We start from the raw sequence: 16180 nt of genomic DNA, 5'->3' as shown, positions 1-16180 counted from the left end.
TTGACTGCCTCTCCTGCAAGGACTTTGCTCTTTCCAGCCACGTCACAGACAACACCATGCATACCAGCTTCAATCGCCAGACGCACGAAAACCCCTTCTCTTCTTTCTCTCCCCAAAGAAAAGCCCTTCCTTTCAAAAACGCTAACCCTTGCTTCTCCTTTTCCCCACTTCTAAAAAAGGTCTTCTTGAGCAATAGGGCCGGCGCTATTGCCTTCTCTACCCTTCTTTTAAAACTTGTGAGCTTATCTTCTTTTTCTTCTTCCAAGTCTAGCCTTCCCTTTTCCCTTTCATTTACAACTCACCACTAACGACATTTTAGTCTTCATTTTTCATGGAGTCGGTGCTCCATGCGCTCGAACTCGCCAAATGAATTTTCCCGATCACGTCACATGGGAACTTCACTGTACTAATTTTGAATTCCAGCTCTTGTCCACCACTCAATGCCATGCTAGCCCCGAACAACGCATCCGAAAATGGAAAAAATTTTGATATCTTTTTATCATGATTGCCTGCCAACCTGATGTGCGTATCGTGATGCCCATGACTCTGATCAAACGATATGCAAGTTTTTACTAATCCCCGACCTTACATGCGATTTTCTAGAACCCTGGCAAGCTCAAAAAGGTCCATGTTAGTGCGCCTAGCACATGGCATGATGAGCATATACCCGACCCCCAACACATATTCCGCAGGCCATAACTTTCCTGTCTGAGTTCCAAATGGCAATCCAAAAAGACCGTCATGCTCCACAGCTCAAACACTTCACGTGTATCCACTAATTCTAGTTTTAGCCACCTATCTCTACCTGCCCTACCCGTTTGGGATCTGCAAAGAATTCTAACTTCGCATTGCAATATCTTGAGCATCGGGGCTCCGTTTGACGAGCCAACTAGACTGGCCTCTAGAGCACATCAACCACTACATGCTTGAGCATCGACTCTGCACTTCGGGCAACTTCACCTGCTATCCCATCTGGACCTATCTTGAAGCTTTTTGGCCTAGAAAACTGCTCTAGTCATACATTTCCGCTACCACCGGTCTGCCCAGGACCTTAGTACTTGTCCTAGCCTTCTGAACTGCACCTCCCTATAGCCTTTGCCTAGCATAGATCACTTTCTAGCTTGGACCAACTTTGGTTACACCAATGTTAATGCGTAGGGCTCGTACCTGCGGTTGTGAAGACATTAAGTCTGCTGACAGTTACACAGGACGAAGAGATATCTCCAAAGCACTGTCTTTTATGAGACAGTTTGAGTGCTTCTTAGCGTCTCTTTCACCCGATCAACTAGATCTAGTGGAAGGGCGAGCATCATCTATGAGCAGAGACGGATCACCTCCTTCATGAGCAGCCTCAGTCTCCATCGCACTCGGAGCACAGTGCTTTTACAAGATACGTAGAATGCACACGGGAGAAAAATTCACAAGAACTTCATAGGACTCTCTCTAGACAAGAATCCTTCCCCCTTTATGAGTCCTCTTTGTCTCTCTCTCTCTCTCTCTCTCTCTCTCTCTACTTGTCCATGTTTTCTTCTCCATTCAGATTAAATGTTCGTGTGTTTAATGCGGGTATGGATGATGATGAGTTTCTTTCTTATTTGTCATCACAGTAGAGGAGGTGGTACGAGGATCTTCATTGCTCTGGAGCACCATCAGGTCGTTCTACTCCTTCAGTGTCTCCCTTTGTTTTGGAGAATTCAACGCACTCCGAAGCTTCGATGTCGATGAGACGATCTTCACACTCGTCTAGGCACCGTCGCTCTAGTGGTGGCAGTGGCGGTTGGTTGTGGGGATGCCTCCGCTGATGCCTCGACACCACCTCGTGTTCGATGCAGCTCTTTACCTTCCCCTTCTTTGCCCTCCCCCACACCACCACGGAATCGCTATCTACACAAGGTTTTGCGCGGCTATGGATCGTTCCTGGCTACACACCACTACCTACTCCTCCGGTGGTCACCCCAGTCGACACTTCTCGCTTCGAGGCCTAGACTCCAGTGGAGACACTTGACATCCGTACCCCCATCGACACGCCGCTAGAGACCCCTGCTGAGACACCCAGGTTCATGTGTCACAGGTGAGAGGGCTTGCTGTACTCCGTCGACATCAGCAATGACATCATCTTGGATGATGAAGGCAAGAAGGTGATCTCGTGCATGGGTGGTCTTTGCTCTTAGGTGTTTAGACACTACATACTAAACACCTAGAGTGAAGTGCCATGTGAACTAAAAGAGAGAGTCATTAGCATGCTACATGATGAGTTTCTCCTGTCAAGATGGGATGAGTGCTTCAATGAAGACCTGATGAAGGTTTGAATGCGTGAATACTACAAGCACAAGCATTCTGAAATACAAAAATCAATAAATCATGGGTGGAACAGACCAGATTGGCTAGCCAAAGAATATTGGAAGAATGCGAAGCAAGCAGAGCGCGCGAGAATCTTGACAAGTGGAAGCAACAAAAGGAGGCAGTCAAAGCACGAGTAGAGGCAGGGAACTCGCATCACTTGGGGAGCGGCATGTGGGCATCAATTGAGGCCGATTTTAAAAGTGTTTTTGCATTGCTCTTTAGGTTTGGTAGTTACGTCTATTTGTACTTTTAAATTATAACATAATGGATTCTTTGTATGTTTTGAATAGTGGTCGATGACACGACGTGACCCCACATTGTACGAGCGCGAGTACGCAGATAGAAAGGGCTTAAACGCTCTGATGGACAGCTCTCGCAATGGCATGGTTAGTATTAGGATTTACTCTTTTTCATTTGTTGTATTGTTTTGTAAATTATATGTTTATACTTACAGAAAGTCTTATTGTTTTTTTCTACAGAATTCAACAGGTACACCACTTGGACGCGATGAGACGTCTAATTAGACGACATCAGTCTAGTTGTATCTAGATAGCATTAGTTTCCTTTTGTGATAGCATGTATAATGAAATGACTGTGTATACATCTTTTTTTAACTATTGGAAAACCATGTATATTTTCTCAATAATGACAATGGTGTTGTAACTATTACATTTGCAAATCTTAATAATCAAGTGATTTTGCCTATAATGTGTACAACTGTCATTGATTTACTTTCATCAATTTACTTTTGTTAGTTTTGTATCTTTATTTTGCAAACAATACTATGGATGATGGAGTTAATGGTTATATTGTCTTCTGGGTGACTACTTTGGGTCTATACCTTGCATTTTCTTTCAAAGGTGAATCTGGGACTATCTTGGATTCATTTAGGTTTACTCTATTATTGAAACATTCAATATGGTTGATGGGTGGCAAGGCATTCAATGCCCTGTCACCCAAAATTCTTATAGTCTCGGGCGTCGGTATAAGTGTCACTATATAAGGCTCTGCAACGTCGCTATGAGCGTCGCTATAGGTAGCCTGTAACCGTCACTATAAGCGTTGCTATATAGCAACGTGTATAGCGACAGTTATAGCGACGCTCATAGCGACGTTCTTGTAGTGATGCTGTTAGCGACGGTCTTAGTGATGCCAGAGAGTATAAAAACCCAATGTATTTCCATCGCTAAAAATGTCACAAGTGCACTCAACCTCTTGTAGCGACTTTTTGTGCATTGTTCACCAAACAAGTCACAATCAGCTAAATCTCAAGATCAGAGACATAAATTTCTCCATGGGAAGCTCAAGAAGGACCCATGGAACAAGCAGGAAAGAGTTGAAGTTGATCAAAAAGACCAAGAATACCATAACAAAGCCAAAATACCTTTGGGAACATGAAAAAATTGGGCAAGGGGACCAAAATCTTCAAAGATGGTGCATAGCATAAAAGGAGTGTATACGTCAGTAGGGAACCATTAGGCACCACTCTCTTGATGATTGGTCATAGAAACCAGCTACCACAGTTGGTGCCACAGGAACAAGCCAGGCAACTTCCATTAAAAAATGACACTTGACTTATAGCATGTGGGTATTTCCCGGATCTAGAATGATGATGGGATCCCACCTATGGGCTTGGAATCACAAGAAAGTATGCCAAGTAATAGATGGCCACCCAACGCCAAATACTTAGGAGCCAAGATCTTTTTTGCCCTAGAAATAGGGTTGTTGAGATCCAAATTGATCACACAAGTTATGATCGGAAAGAGGAATACAAGTAGAACCAAAATGTACAAATTTCATCCTCATATGACATAGAAGCCATCTACCGTAGTTGTTGCCACCTGCTCAAAATTGACAGAGGATGGTATCAATGTGTGGCCTTCATAAAGAGGATGGTATCATTGTGTAGCTTTCATCAAAGAGGATTCTAATGGCACCTCATATGCCAAAACTTCACACCTTGAACTCAAGTTATTGACCATACTAACTAGGAGAGAACTAACAGCACTAATGACTGACATCTGGTAACTATCCATCTAAAAATTGGATCTTTATCATTTGTTTGCTATAGGTCCAACACTCCAAAGAAGATGAGGCATAGAAGAATTTACAAATTGGAAGAGGAAGAGAGTTATCTAGTCAACATGGGCCACATAACAGGATCAAGAGCCTATTTTTTTGACGAATCCATTCAAATATAGCATATCCTCAGAGTGTTCAACTGTGTATGGAAGGATGAACAAGGGAAGAGATGGAATGCACCCCAAATGCCAAAAGACTTCGACACCATTGCTTGTACCCCATAGAATGTTGACAAAGCAATCTCTAGACTAGGATTCAAGAACTTCTTATCAGATCCAATAGTTCGAGCTGATTATAGGTGAGCCAATCAGTTGATAGAAACTCTCTAGAAGATGAATGAAGATAAAATGAAGGCAATGCTTACGAAAGCAAATGAAAAAAAGGTGACAGTGGAAATCACCCCCCAGATACGATAGTAGAAATCACAAAGTTGCCAAGGGGAGAGCTTGCAAAGCCACAAGGCTATGCAGATGAGGATTTCAATACAATGAAATTTCCAACTTTTAGTAGTATTAAAGAAAGGAGTACCGAGCGCCTTATGAGGGTCTTGAAACAACATCTGTATTTTGATAAACAGACCAAGTACACAAGGCTGGAACGGAATCTAGCATCAACACTATACAAGCTAGTGCCACAACACCAACATGTACCTATTGATCTAGCCAAGTGGGGATTCGATCAGCTAGTAGCAATAGTCGAGAAGAAGCAATGGGCAAAGAAATCTGGCATCCCACACCTAGGGGGAGCTAAGTTTTTGACAAAAGTAGCAGCATGTCTTGTCAAGGAAAGAGACTCACCAGAAGATGCTCCAGACTCCAATGAATGGGCATTAAAAATGGATTAACCCAAAGCTAAGAAGGTAGTAGGACCTTCTACATCAGCAAGAACCACCAGAGCAAAGAAAATGACACAACCCAAATACATCAGAGATGAAAGGGCCACTAGATTTGAGTGAGTAGGATCAGACACCGAGGAGGAAGAAGTAGAGCTCCAGCAGTTAGATCCCACAACACAAGAAAAAAATCCCACGTTTGTATACACCAAGAGAGTGGAACAAAGAGAACAAAAATCCAAGGAAGAGCAGGAAAGAAAGAAAAAGACTGAGGTGGAAAGGAAGCAAAAACAGAGGAAAGTGCTCAGAAGAGAAGAGACGCGGAACAACTTAGAAAAGAAGATCAAGATCAAAGTTTGTCAGATATGGTGAGGGCAAAAATCAAAGAACATATGGGTAAGACATCAAAGAGACTAGCTGAAGAAGAAGCAGAAGAGACGAAGATAAACGGATCAAGACCCAAGAGAAACCGAAGATTTCTTATGAGACCGAGGGGACTGGAGCATGCAGTTCTCCACCCAACCATGCCCTATAAAGGCCCTGCCTTGCTAATAATAGGTCCCCCTTAACCGCATGGCTCCATCCTGGCCCTTGGCCTACCCAGTCCTACCCTAGGCCTGACATTACTCCCCCCTTGGACAAGCGTTTTTTGTCCTCGAAAACAAAAGTGGTTATACATTCATAAGAGCACTAATGTTTTCCACATTGGCATTCTTCATGGATCCAACTATTTGTTTTACTGGAATACACTTCAAACGGAGCTTCAATGAAACCAAGACTAACATATTGATTGTTCACATTGTTGTCCTTTTGCAATCGTATTGTATAAATGGCTTGTATCCAACATAGCTTGTAGACTCCATTTAGAACACACATGAGCATGCTAAACGAGTTATCACAATGAAAATGTACTCAAAAGAGTACCTCTTTTCACTTTCCATGAAAGTAACATGCTGACGTAACTCATCATCCAAGCTTAAGTCCTGACTTGTTATCTTCTTGTATCAGTAAAAAACCCCACCATAACTAGTGTTCAAGGTTGAGAAATTTTCTTATACATGAAGAGACTAAACCTAGTTGTAAAAAAATTCTTTACCTTGTGGTAAGCAAACTCTAACTAGAGCAATACATGCTTTCTAATTGGATTGCTTGGTGCTAATGTACGCACTTTGCATATTCTTTAGCACAAGATTACACTTTGTTATCTGCCTATCCTCTTTGGATAATTGACGGTACTGAGGTGTGTTTCCCCATGATTTACAGACAATCTTCCTAGAGGATTGGTAAACAAAGATCACAGTTCCTCACAACATTGCTAAAAAATCAAATTAAGGGAGTGGCTTATCTTCATGAAGAATCCTGCATTCGTAGTATTCACAGGGATATTAAGCCTAGGAATATTCTTTTGAACGACCAATTAAACCCAGTAATTGCAGATTATGGTATCGCCAAGCTTGTAGAGGAGAATGCAACAGAAATTAACACGAGCGTAGAAGGAACAATAGGATATGTTGCACCTAAGTATGCTTTTATGGAGAGTTGAGCAAAAAGTTGATGTGTTCAACTTTAGTATGGTCTTCCTTGAGATTTACACGGGGGAAAAAAAAGAGATCCGACACAATAGCCTTTTAATATGGAATTTTTCATTTGATAAATGATTTGTACATATCTCTTTTAACTGAAACTAGCAGGTGAACTAGAGAACTCCCACCAGTGGTTGATGTTCTAATTTGGTCTGATGACTTTGAATGGTAAGTGCAACCAATGAGGAAAGGTGTTTCCAGGTTAAGGGACCCAAATGACAAAAGTGAATGTTAACACCCCCTTGAGTTGGCATCAAAGAGAAAAAGGAGTCATGTCTTGGTGTCGGTCTCAAGTGGGAGGGAAGTCAAGAATCGCGGTGTAGCTGAGGGAAGGCATTGCGGTTGGCGGTACCTGGCATGTCCCTCACACCCTCACCATGTTTGAAACCAAGAAAACTTGGATCATCACTGGAAAGAAAAGATCCTTGGCTTCAATAAATGCAAGGACAAGGGGACTAAGACATTGTGCAACATGTTTTCTCAATGTCAAGCATGAAATTGCAACAACCTTCCCACCAAATTGGGAGTACATGTCTTGAGAATACAAAACTAGGTGTGAAGTCAGAGTGGAATGCTTATGTGGCTTCATAATTATGTTTTGGCTTTCTTTTGCAGTCATATTTCTATCAACTCTGGTGGAGGAGCAGTCACTTCATAGCCTTTCTGGCACATTCAAAGCTATACATGCGGATATCTTAGCAATAATGTTTGCACACCTTTGCCCAGCCAAATTGGTTCAAAGAAGAATTTTCTTCTATTCACACTCCTATATTGGGGCTACTACTACGCAAGGTTATGGGAAGTTTGAACCTATCAAGATATCTTTCTGATAAATTATAGAGTGCCCACAACCAAATTTATGGTCGGTAGTATCTTTCAAGTAAAAGATGGTATCAAATGTCCAAAACTCCTTGAAATATTCTAAAGCTTCTAGTTTTGTGGGCTTGAGTGAGTGTTTTCTTGTTCATTGTTTTGTCATATCTTTAAACAATAAAAGAGATAATTTTCCTATTCAATCTGTATAAGAAAAAAAAAAACTGGTCATTTTTTCCATACCCTTTTGTATATGAAAATGTGAGGAAATATAGAACAAAATAATCCCTACTTCTAAACCCACCTAATAGGAATTTCTAATTGTAGTGAGTCCCTTTGTCATGTAACAGGACTTGATTTTTGAAGTGTTTTAGCAATAAATTTTGTTTTTCTAGGAAGTTTTGGTCGTTTTAAAGTTGGTCCACTGTGTAGAAGAATGTGTGGATTGTTTTCATCCAATAAATTTTTTTGAGTTGGAAGGCACTTTCTGGGTCATTTTTCAAGGTGTTAACGTGTGATTTTGGAAAAGTGATATATGAAGCGATTGAAACCTGTGTTAAAAGGAACAACTTTGGTTCTCTGAGCTTTTAGAGATTTTGATGTTTTGATGCTCGTTGAGGGCCAAAGATTAAGGAAAAAGTGAAAATTTGCTGTTTTTGCATCGTTTTTGTAGAAAATGCTGTTTTGCAGGTTGATTTTTAGCAAATCAGAGCAGGCTATGGAAATTTTGCATCACATAGTCGTCGAAGAGCGCAACAAGAGAAACAAGATTGTGTGAGACGGACTTGGGTTGTTTTGGCTCCGTTTGGGAGTTATGCTCAGTTGAAGACAGCTGGAAATTTTAGGACTTTAAAAGAAAAAAGTTTTAAAAATCTAACCTTTATGGATTGCTTCGCGATCATGTTCTTATCTTATTCTCGCAGGTATACTTGGTGCAAAAATCGAGTCGATTGAACGCCTAAAAAGCGGCTATTTTGAGAAGTCGCATGCTTTTTGAGGAAAAGAAGGATAAAGGAACGAGGGGTGGTGCGTTTGGGGATCATTCACAGATCTCTTCTTCTGCGAGAGCGAGTGTGAGAGCGAGTGCGAGGGCGAGTGAGATGCTGCATGCAAGCGAACTGAAGCTCGGAGGTGGTCGGGAGGTTCGAGCTCCGTACAACGGAGTGCGCCCATATTCAATTGCTCCTCTGTTGTATCAAAACTCTGCCAAAATTTTATCAATACAAAGATCTCTTTCTCTATCTTTTGCTGTCTATCTCTATTATTCTGTTCCTGTGACATGTCATGCTTCACCCTCTTTCACATCTTTTCACTCATCTCCCCGACCTTGCCACCACGATTGCCCTCCACATGAATGCAATTGCAGAGATTTCAACATTCATGGAGGAGCACATCACAAATATGTTGTAACTATCCCCCCATAGGGATTTGGGTGCCATTGTAAAGCGAGACTATGATGGTGCTTTGAAGGAGAAGTTCTCACTGACATCCGGTGTTTACAAAGAGGCTTTTTCTTCATGATTTTTGGGTTTATCTTCAGAAAGATCAATATCTTACAGGAAATTTAACGACTTATGCAAATGGGAGAAGCAACATGTTTACAATGCCCAAGGTATGTTTCAGGAATGTTAGATATTGGATCCAAATGAAGCAATTTCAGGGATTTTTGAAGAATATGCATTTGTGGACATAATGGGGGAATTGAATGCAGCCATGCAATTCAATGATCAAGTCACGATTGAGATTAGTAAGGTAAAATATCTTGATATGTATGAAATCCTTTTTCAATTCAAAGAAGAGAGGAGATACATGTAAATACAAAATACAAAACAATGGCAAGAAAGGTCAGACCTATGGCTATTCCATTGCCAAAAGAGAGTGATCAGTTATGGAGAATTCATCTCAAAAACCTATTCTCCAAGATCCAAATAAAATTGGGCATTCATTTACTGAAGAAACTTTGTAGGAATTGCAGATTGATGATGCAAATTTTCTAAATCAAGAAGAGAGAGAATGTTTTGGAGAAATGTTAAAGAAGCATGGGAAGGCTTTTGCTTTCCAACCAAGTGAGATTGGATGTGTGGATCCAAGTGTTGTGGCTCCCATGGTGATATTCACTGTTCCACACCTCCCTTGGGATTTGCAACCTATACCTATTATGAAAGCTCATTTTCTTAAGTTGGTTGATCTGTTAAACGAGAAGATTAAGATGGGCATTTTGGAGCCCTCTTGTGATCCTTACTCTAAGAGGTGGTTACAGTTCCCAAGAAGAGTGGTACATTGAGATTTATACAAGATATGCAGCTAGTAAACAAGGTAACTATAAGAAATGTAGGTACAGGTCCAGTGGTTGATGATTCTGTAGAGGCTTTTGTTGGTAGAGCCATCTACTCTATGCGAGACTTGTATTCAGGTTATGATCAATTTCAATTGGTCATAGAAAGTAGGGATCTGACAATCATGCGTACTCCTTTGGGATTAGTCAGAATGTGTACATTACCACAGGCTGCAACTAATCGAGTTACCCACATGTTGAATGGCATGAACAAAGTGCTACGGGATTTCATTCCTCAGATCACCATGCCTTTTATTGACGATGTGCCGATAAAAGGGTGTGAAGAGGGTGAAAAAGATGAAGTCAAAGATCAGAGGGGGTGCAAAGAGTTTGTGGTTAACCATATTGTTGACTGTGACAAGATATTACCGATGCTTAAAGAGGTCAACCTTACAATCTTAGGCCAAAATTCTATGTTCAGGGTCAAAGAAGTTTTGATTGTGGGACACTTATGTGGACCCTGGTAGAAGATCAAGCCCTGTCAAAGTGGAGGCTATGCAAAGGATGAAGGAGACGTGAAATTCAATTTCAAAAGTGCAAAGATTTTTTAGGAGCATGTGTTTCTTACTTGATATGGTTACCCCATTTTTCACATGTTGCAGAGGTTTTATACCAATTTCTCAAGAAGGAACATAATTTTTTTTGGAAATAAGAACACTCAAAAGTTGTGCGTAAATTGAAGAAGATGTTACAAGAGGCTCCTACATTAAGGAAACTAGACTACAAAAGTAGAAAGACAATTATTGTGACGGTTGACACGAGGCCTACAAGTATTGGGTGGGCTGTTGGACAAGATGACGAGCAGGGAAAAAGATATGCTATCAGTTTTGGTGCTAAAGTGTTAACTGCTCGACAGAGAGCATATCCGCAGGTTAAAAGGAACCTTGGGGTGTGGCAACTGTCCTAAGGTGTGACAAGGAGTACTTTATTGGTGCTTCTGTAATAGTAGAGATAGATTGCTTACCATTGCTTTAGATGATCACAAGTTGTTCTACACCAAACATAGCCATGCTACACTGGATATCATATAGTAAGTCATTAGATCCCGAGTTTCATCATATTGCAGGGAAGGATAATTTGGTAGCTGACATGCTGTCCAAGTCTAGGTTTGAAGACAAACATACTATGATTTCTGAAGCTGAAGATGTGGGATTGAGGTTCTTTACCTCTTCAAAACTGCATGTAGAATGTAAAAACAAGGTTTTTGCATTACATTCTTTTGCTGAGGACAAGTATGAAGGTGAATGGTTGCTGATTGGAAAATATTTGAGTACACTTAAGAAGCAGGAGGACTGGACCAAAAAAAAGTTTAAACGTATTTGAAAGAAGGCTTATGGGTGTTTCTTACAGGATGGGTTTCTATGGAAGCATCCAAAGGAGCGGAGAGGAACCCCCAGTGAGTTGTTTGTGAGATAAGGTAGCAAAAATTCAAGTACTTAAAGAATTTCATGAGTCGCTATGGGCAGGACAGAGGGGAGTTTGGGCCACTTTTGCTAAAATCAAAGAATGATATTGGTGGAAGGGTATGTATAAAGATGTGAAGCACTTTGTGGAAACTTGTACTGTACGTCAAATGTACTCAAATGTAAAGCATGGAGATGGATTACATCCAACATATCCATTGTGCATGCATTTCAAATGGGTAGTCAATTTGATTACAATGCCCATAGGGTTATGGAAAATGAGATACACGGTGCTTGCCAGGGAAGATTTGACGAACCACGTTGAAGGGAGGGCTTTGAGAACTAAAGCTACAAGTATGGTATGCAAGTTTTTGCTAGAAGATATAATATGTAGATATGGTTGTGTTGGAAGAATTGTAGATAGAGGAGAGCTAGATGCTGACAAAGCCAGAGACTTTTTTGCTCATATGGTTGTCAAGTTAACACTGACTACTACAGACAAACCTAAAGGGAATGGGAAAAGTGAAAGAGGGCATCCTCCCATTGTCAAGGCATTGGCTAAGGCATGTAAGGGTCGTAGTGGTGATTAGCCTCACTTACTTTATTATGCTTTGTGGGAGGACCGTACTATGCACAACACAGTTATAGGTTTCATGCCATCAAAGATTATGTATGGTCAGAAGCCTAGTATGTCTCTTGAAGAGGTAGTGACTACATGGAGTATATTGCCTTGAGATCTAGAAATGAGCAGAGAAGATTTTCTTGCTTCAAGGATTCAATAGCTAGGGTGGAGAAGCAAAGATATAGAAGTTGGAAAGGAGAAATTGAGAATCACTCATTTGAAAAACAAGGAGGCTTTTGACAAACAACATAGGCTAAGGCCATGTGCTATTCAAGAAGGGGACTAGGTCCTTGTTTATGATAGCAGTTTGGACAACCAATACACAGCTATGCAGAAGACGATTAAGCGGTGGTTTGGCCTATATGTGATTAAACTTTCTTTTCTTAAAGCTACCTACAAGTTATGTGGGATGGATGGTACAAGTTGAAACTTCCAGTTGCACATAAGTGTGTCAAGCTATATAAAAGGAGAAATGAAGAGCTTCAAATTGCAGACAAAGACTTCAATGCGGACGAAGATAAAGGTTTAGAAGATGACGATGAGATTTTTGATGAAGATGTTGACTTGGAAAACCTTTAGAGATTGGCACATATTGGAGGATGTGCACGTTTAGAGGGGGTGGATGTCGTGCCACTTTGCATGCACAAGATGAAAAACAAAGTTTTGTTTGTATCTATTTGACAAATCTATGATCTATGTTAGAATTGTTTATGGAATCAAATTAGCAGGAATGGATGCATTATGTGGTTTTTTAGTAGACCAAAGTGAACCAATTGGGCTAACAGGTGAAGAATGAATGAAGGACTATTTTTTTCTTAAAAAGATATAGCTCAAGAAGTGCTGAGTAAATTGGTCCAGATAGCTCATCAAATGGAGCCCTGGTGAGAAAGTAGTTTGAAGCTGGAAGTGATTGACAGATCTGAGACGGACACGGCAGGTGATTCCATGTAGTCCAAGACGGTTTTAGTGTATAGAGTTGTATTGCTTGAATTATGGAGCACGCGTGTATTTTCAGATTGCGCATTGGAGTTTTGGATTGCAAGATATGGCCATTTGGAGATTTTCCTGGGGCCAGTTATGGGCCAGACTGACTACATTAGAGGGCGTTCCATCTGGCATCTTTTGGGCCTTGACAAGTTTCAAAAGGGTAGTGTAAAATGTGTAAAGTGAGTAACAAGCGATAGCTCTCCATTCCGATTCTTGAGTGCCAAGCTATAGCTGGACAAAGTTGGGGACAGTTGCCCAAGGAAAAGTATTAGGTGATTTTTTTGTTTTTGATAGCCTTGGTTTGTAAGCCGAGGAAGTTAAAAAGTGGTGATATTTGTGTGACATGGAGGTGGCAAAGTCAGGTCTTTGCCGGTCTTTGCAGCCTGGCAAATAGAGGTTAAGGTAGAAGATTGGAGTTGGACCAAGGTGGCACCCCAAGGGGGGTTTTTTTCCTCACAAAATGAGTATTTTTCAAAGCTTTGGAGGGAGATGATGCTGAGCTGCCACATGGCCCTCCTAAGATCCCATATGTAAAAGGAGGGGGCTGGATAGAGGGGTATTTCACACAGGGCATGAGCCCCTTATTGGTACACAAAGGAAGAGAGGTGAAGTGAGCTCCCTCCTTGTGGGGCTATGGCGGTCGGCTGCAGCGCTGTGTTGGTGGTGCATTGGGCGCGCGTGGCATGGTTTTGGACAAGGTGAGTGGTGGATGGTAAGTATGAGTGGAGGTGATCCGCATTGATGATGTGGCAACCCAACCGAGGCCCATTCCCACACGGCTTACAAGGACTCTTTTGGAGAAGGAGAGAGACAAGGGCACCACTAGCGATATCGCTAGTGGTCCTGAGTATAAAAGGGAGGAGTCCCATGCAATAGGGGAAAGGGAGAAATTCAAAAGCTCCAAGTGAGCAAAGGGAAGTCAAAGTCTGGGTGAACATCCAAGTGCAGTCAGGGGCAAGTTGAAGGCCCTCCAAGGAGCAAGTCTTGTGTGAGAGACAGAGAGACAATTCGAAGTCCGCCCAAGGGGGCACCATGTGCAAAGGGTAGAAGGGGTCAGATAGTCAGGGAGAAAGAGAATTCAAAGAATCCGAGCCCAAGTAGGTAGCTAAGGGTCGAACAAAGTGGGCATTAAATGGGGTCCAACATGGCAATTTCAAAGGCCATTCAAGGCGGCCAAAGGTGATTAAGGGCTAAAAAGGTGAGGCCGATCAAGGTGGGCAAATGGAGAGCATGTTTGGATAAACAAGGGTTTCCAAGATGAGAGAGAGGGATTGACAAAGAAGAGAGCACTTAGCAGATGGAGCTAGAGAATGCAAGCGGATCAAAATTTTTTAAAAGTAAAGTGCTAGTTGAACCATTGGAAGTAAAGTTTCTAAAAAGGAAAAAGACCTTCCTATAAATGCCATTTTTGTATCAATTGGAGGATCTTTTTGGCCATTTTTTGGTGCTGATTGGGAGGATTTTTTTGGAGCCGACAGCAACAGGAGGCAATTCTTGTTTCTGAGAACACTTGGCAAAGACAAGGGAAGGTTGGGAAGAGCATTGAGAGCACAAAAGACTCGACAGTGGTTCAATTGTCGGGAGTTTGAAGGGTTGCAATTTTGAAGGCATACCGATGCGGCGTATGCAATTAGATTGTAAAAAGGGCAATCCAAAAAATTGAAATTAAATCACCTGTCAGTTGAATAGATCTCTTGAGTCTTGCATCTATGTTTCTTATCGTCGTATCAATCAATAATGTTCTTACTTGCAATCTTCTCTCTCAAACTCTCTTTCATTATTAATACTACATGTATTAAACCCTATTAAGTCTATCTACACTCGTTTATCCAAGTTTGAATGTCTGCTAAGCTCTTATCTACAGAGGCTTGGTGTTTTTGTGATCAACACTAGTGAACCATGCACTCCAACAATGTAGAGCCATGCCACCTTGTAGTGCATGCTAGTCTCAAGAGGGTGGCAAAAGCTATTCCTGATGTATTGTGTGATGATAGGTAAGTCATGTGATTTTACATATTAAGTCATGTTCCTAGCACTAGCACTAAGCAAGAGTGTGCATGTCCCTCCATTCAATACACAGATTCTTGGACTCACTATCAAAGATAGGATGGATGGACCCACGGAGTACACTCGGTGGTACATTTGGTGTACATGGCCTTTCCCATACACACTAGGCCACATATAGCCGGGACATGTGGAGTTTCTTCATGGAACTAGTGAGATAGGGAGATTGTGGAGGTAGCATTTTATATTGCAACCAATTTCCTTGTGACAAACGGCATGATTGTGAGACATTTCGTGCAGATCATCTGCCATTTTTACTTAGACAACAGACAAAGCTCATTTTTTTTAAGGAATTACACATATGGCTACAATAATCTAGCTTCATGATTTTTCAGGACTATGTAGAGAGGGTATGTTTTCCTGTATAGTTGTGTCAAGGCCTATGTGTAGGTTCTACATTACAAAATGTTTAGTCGTTATGTTCTTTGTAGGTTGATGCTTTGTTGTTAGTTGTATTTACACCCCTAGAGGTGTTGGAGTCGGCTTCCTAGGTATGATCCGGTAGGTGGAGAGATTGCAAAAGATGTAATGGCTTCTCTATAGATAATGACATCTTGTGGGAGAAGCTACCATGCATAGATCCAACACAATGGACGCTTGATCGTAGTGGCAGGCCGTTCTGTAGAGGCGTTGAGAGGAGTTCAGTGTTTGCCATGTACTTGAAACCAATTCTCAATTTGGACTTCATTATTCTACATACAAATGCTTAGGATTTGTGTCAATTTCTAGTGCTATGTAGACATTGCATAAGTTGTGAGATGGATTGGATAGTTTTCGGTGCATACCTTGGGTCAATTCACTCCCTCCCTCCAAATGTAGGCATGCTATTAATGTTTGGAAAGGGTATCTAGTGCACATGTGTCTAAGAAACCACATCGTGAGAGAAAGAGAGAGAGTATTTATCCATTGGATCCACCTTTGCAGACAACATACAGTAGTCAAGGAGATGCGACATCAGCTCCACCTAGTTATTTCTCAGCCACGGTCCTAGCATGGCCCGCATATGGAGTAACCCCCTGATATTTGGTGCAGTCTCTACGTGTCCCCCTAGATTTGGTGTGGGTGTCACCACATCCACAACAACGAAAAGTATCCTTGTCAGATTTGACACAACCC

Source organism: Adiantum capillus-veneris, chromosome 10, assembly GCF_014529385.1.
Source record: "Adiantum capillus-veneris isolate H3 chromosome 10, ASM1452938v2, whole genome shotgun sequence".
Lineage (NCBI taxonomy): Eukaryota > Viridiplantae > Streptophyta > Polypodiopsida > Polypodiales > Pteridaceae > Adiantum > Adiantum capillus-veneris.
This window is presented reverse-complemented; position numbering follows the sequence as displayed.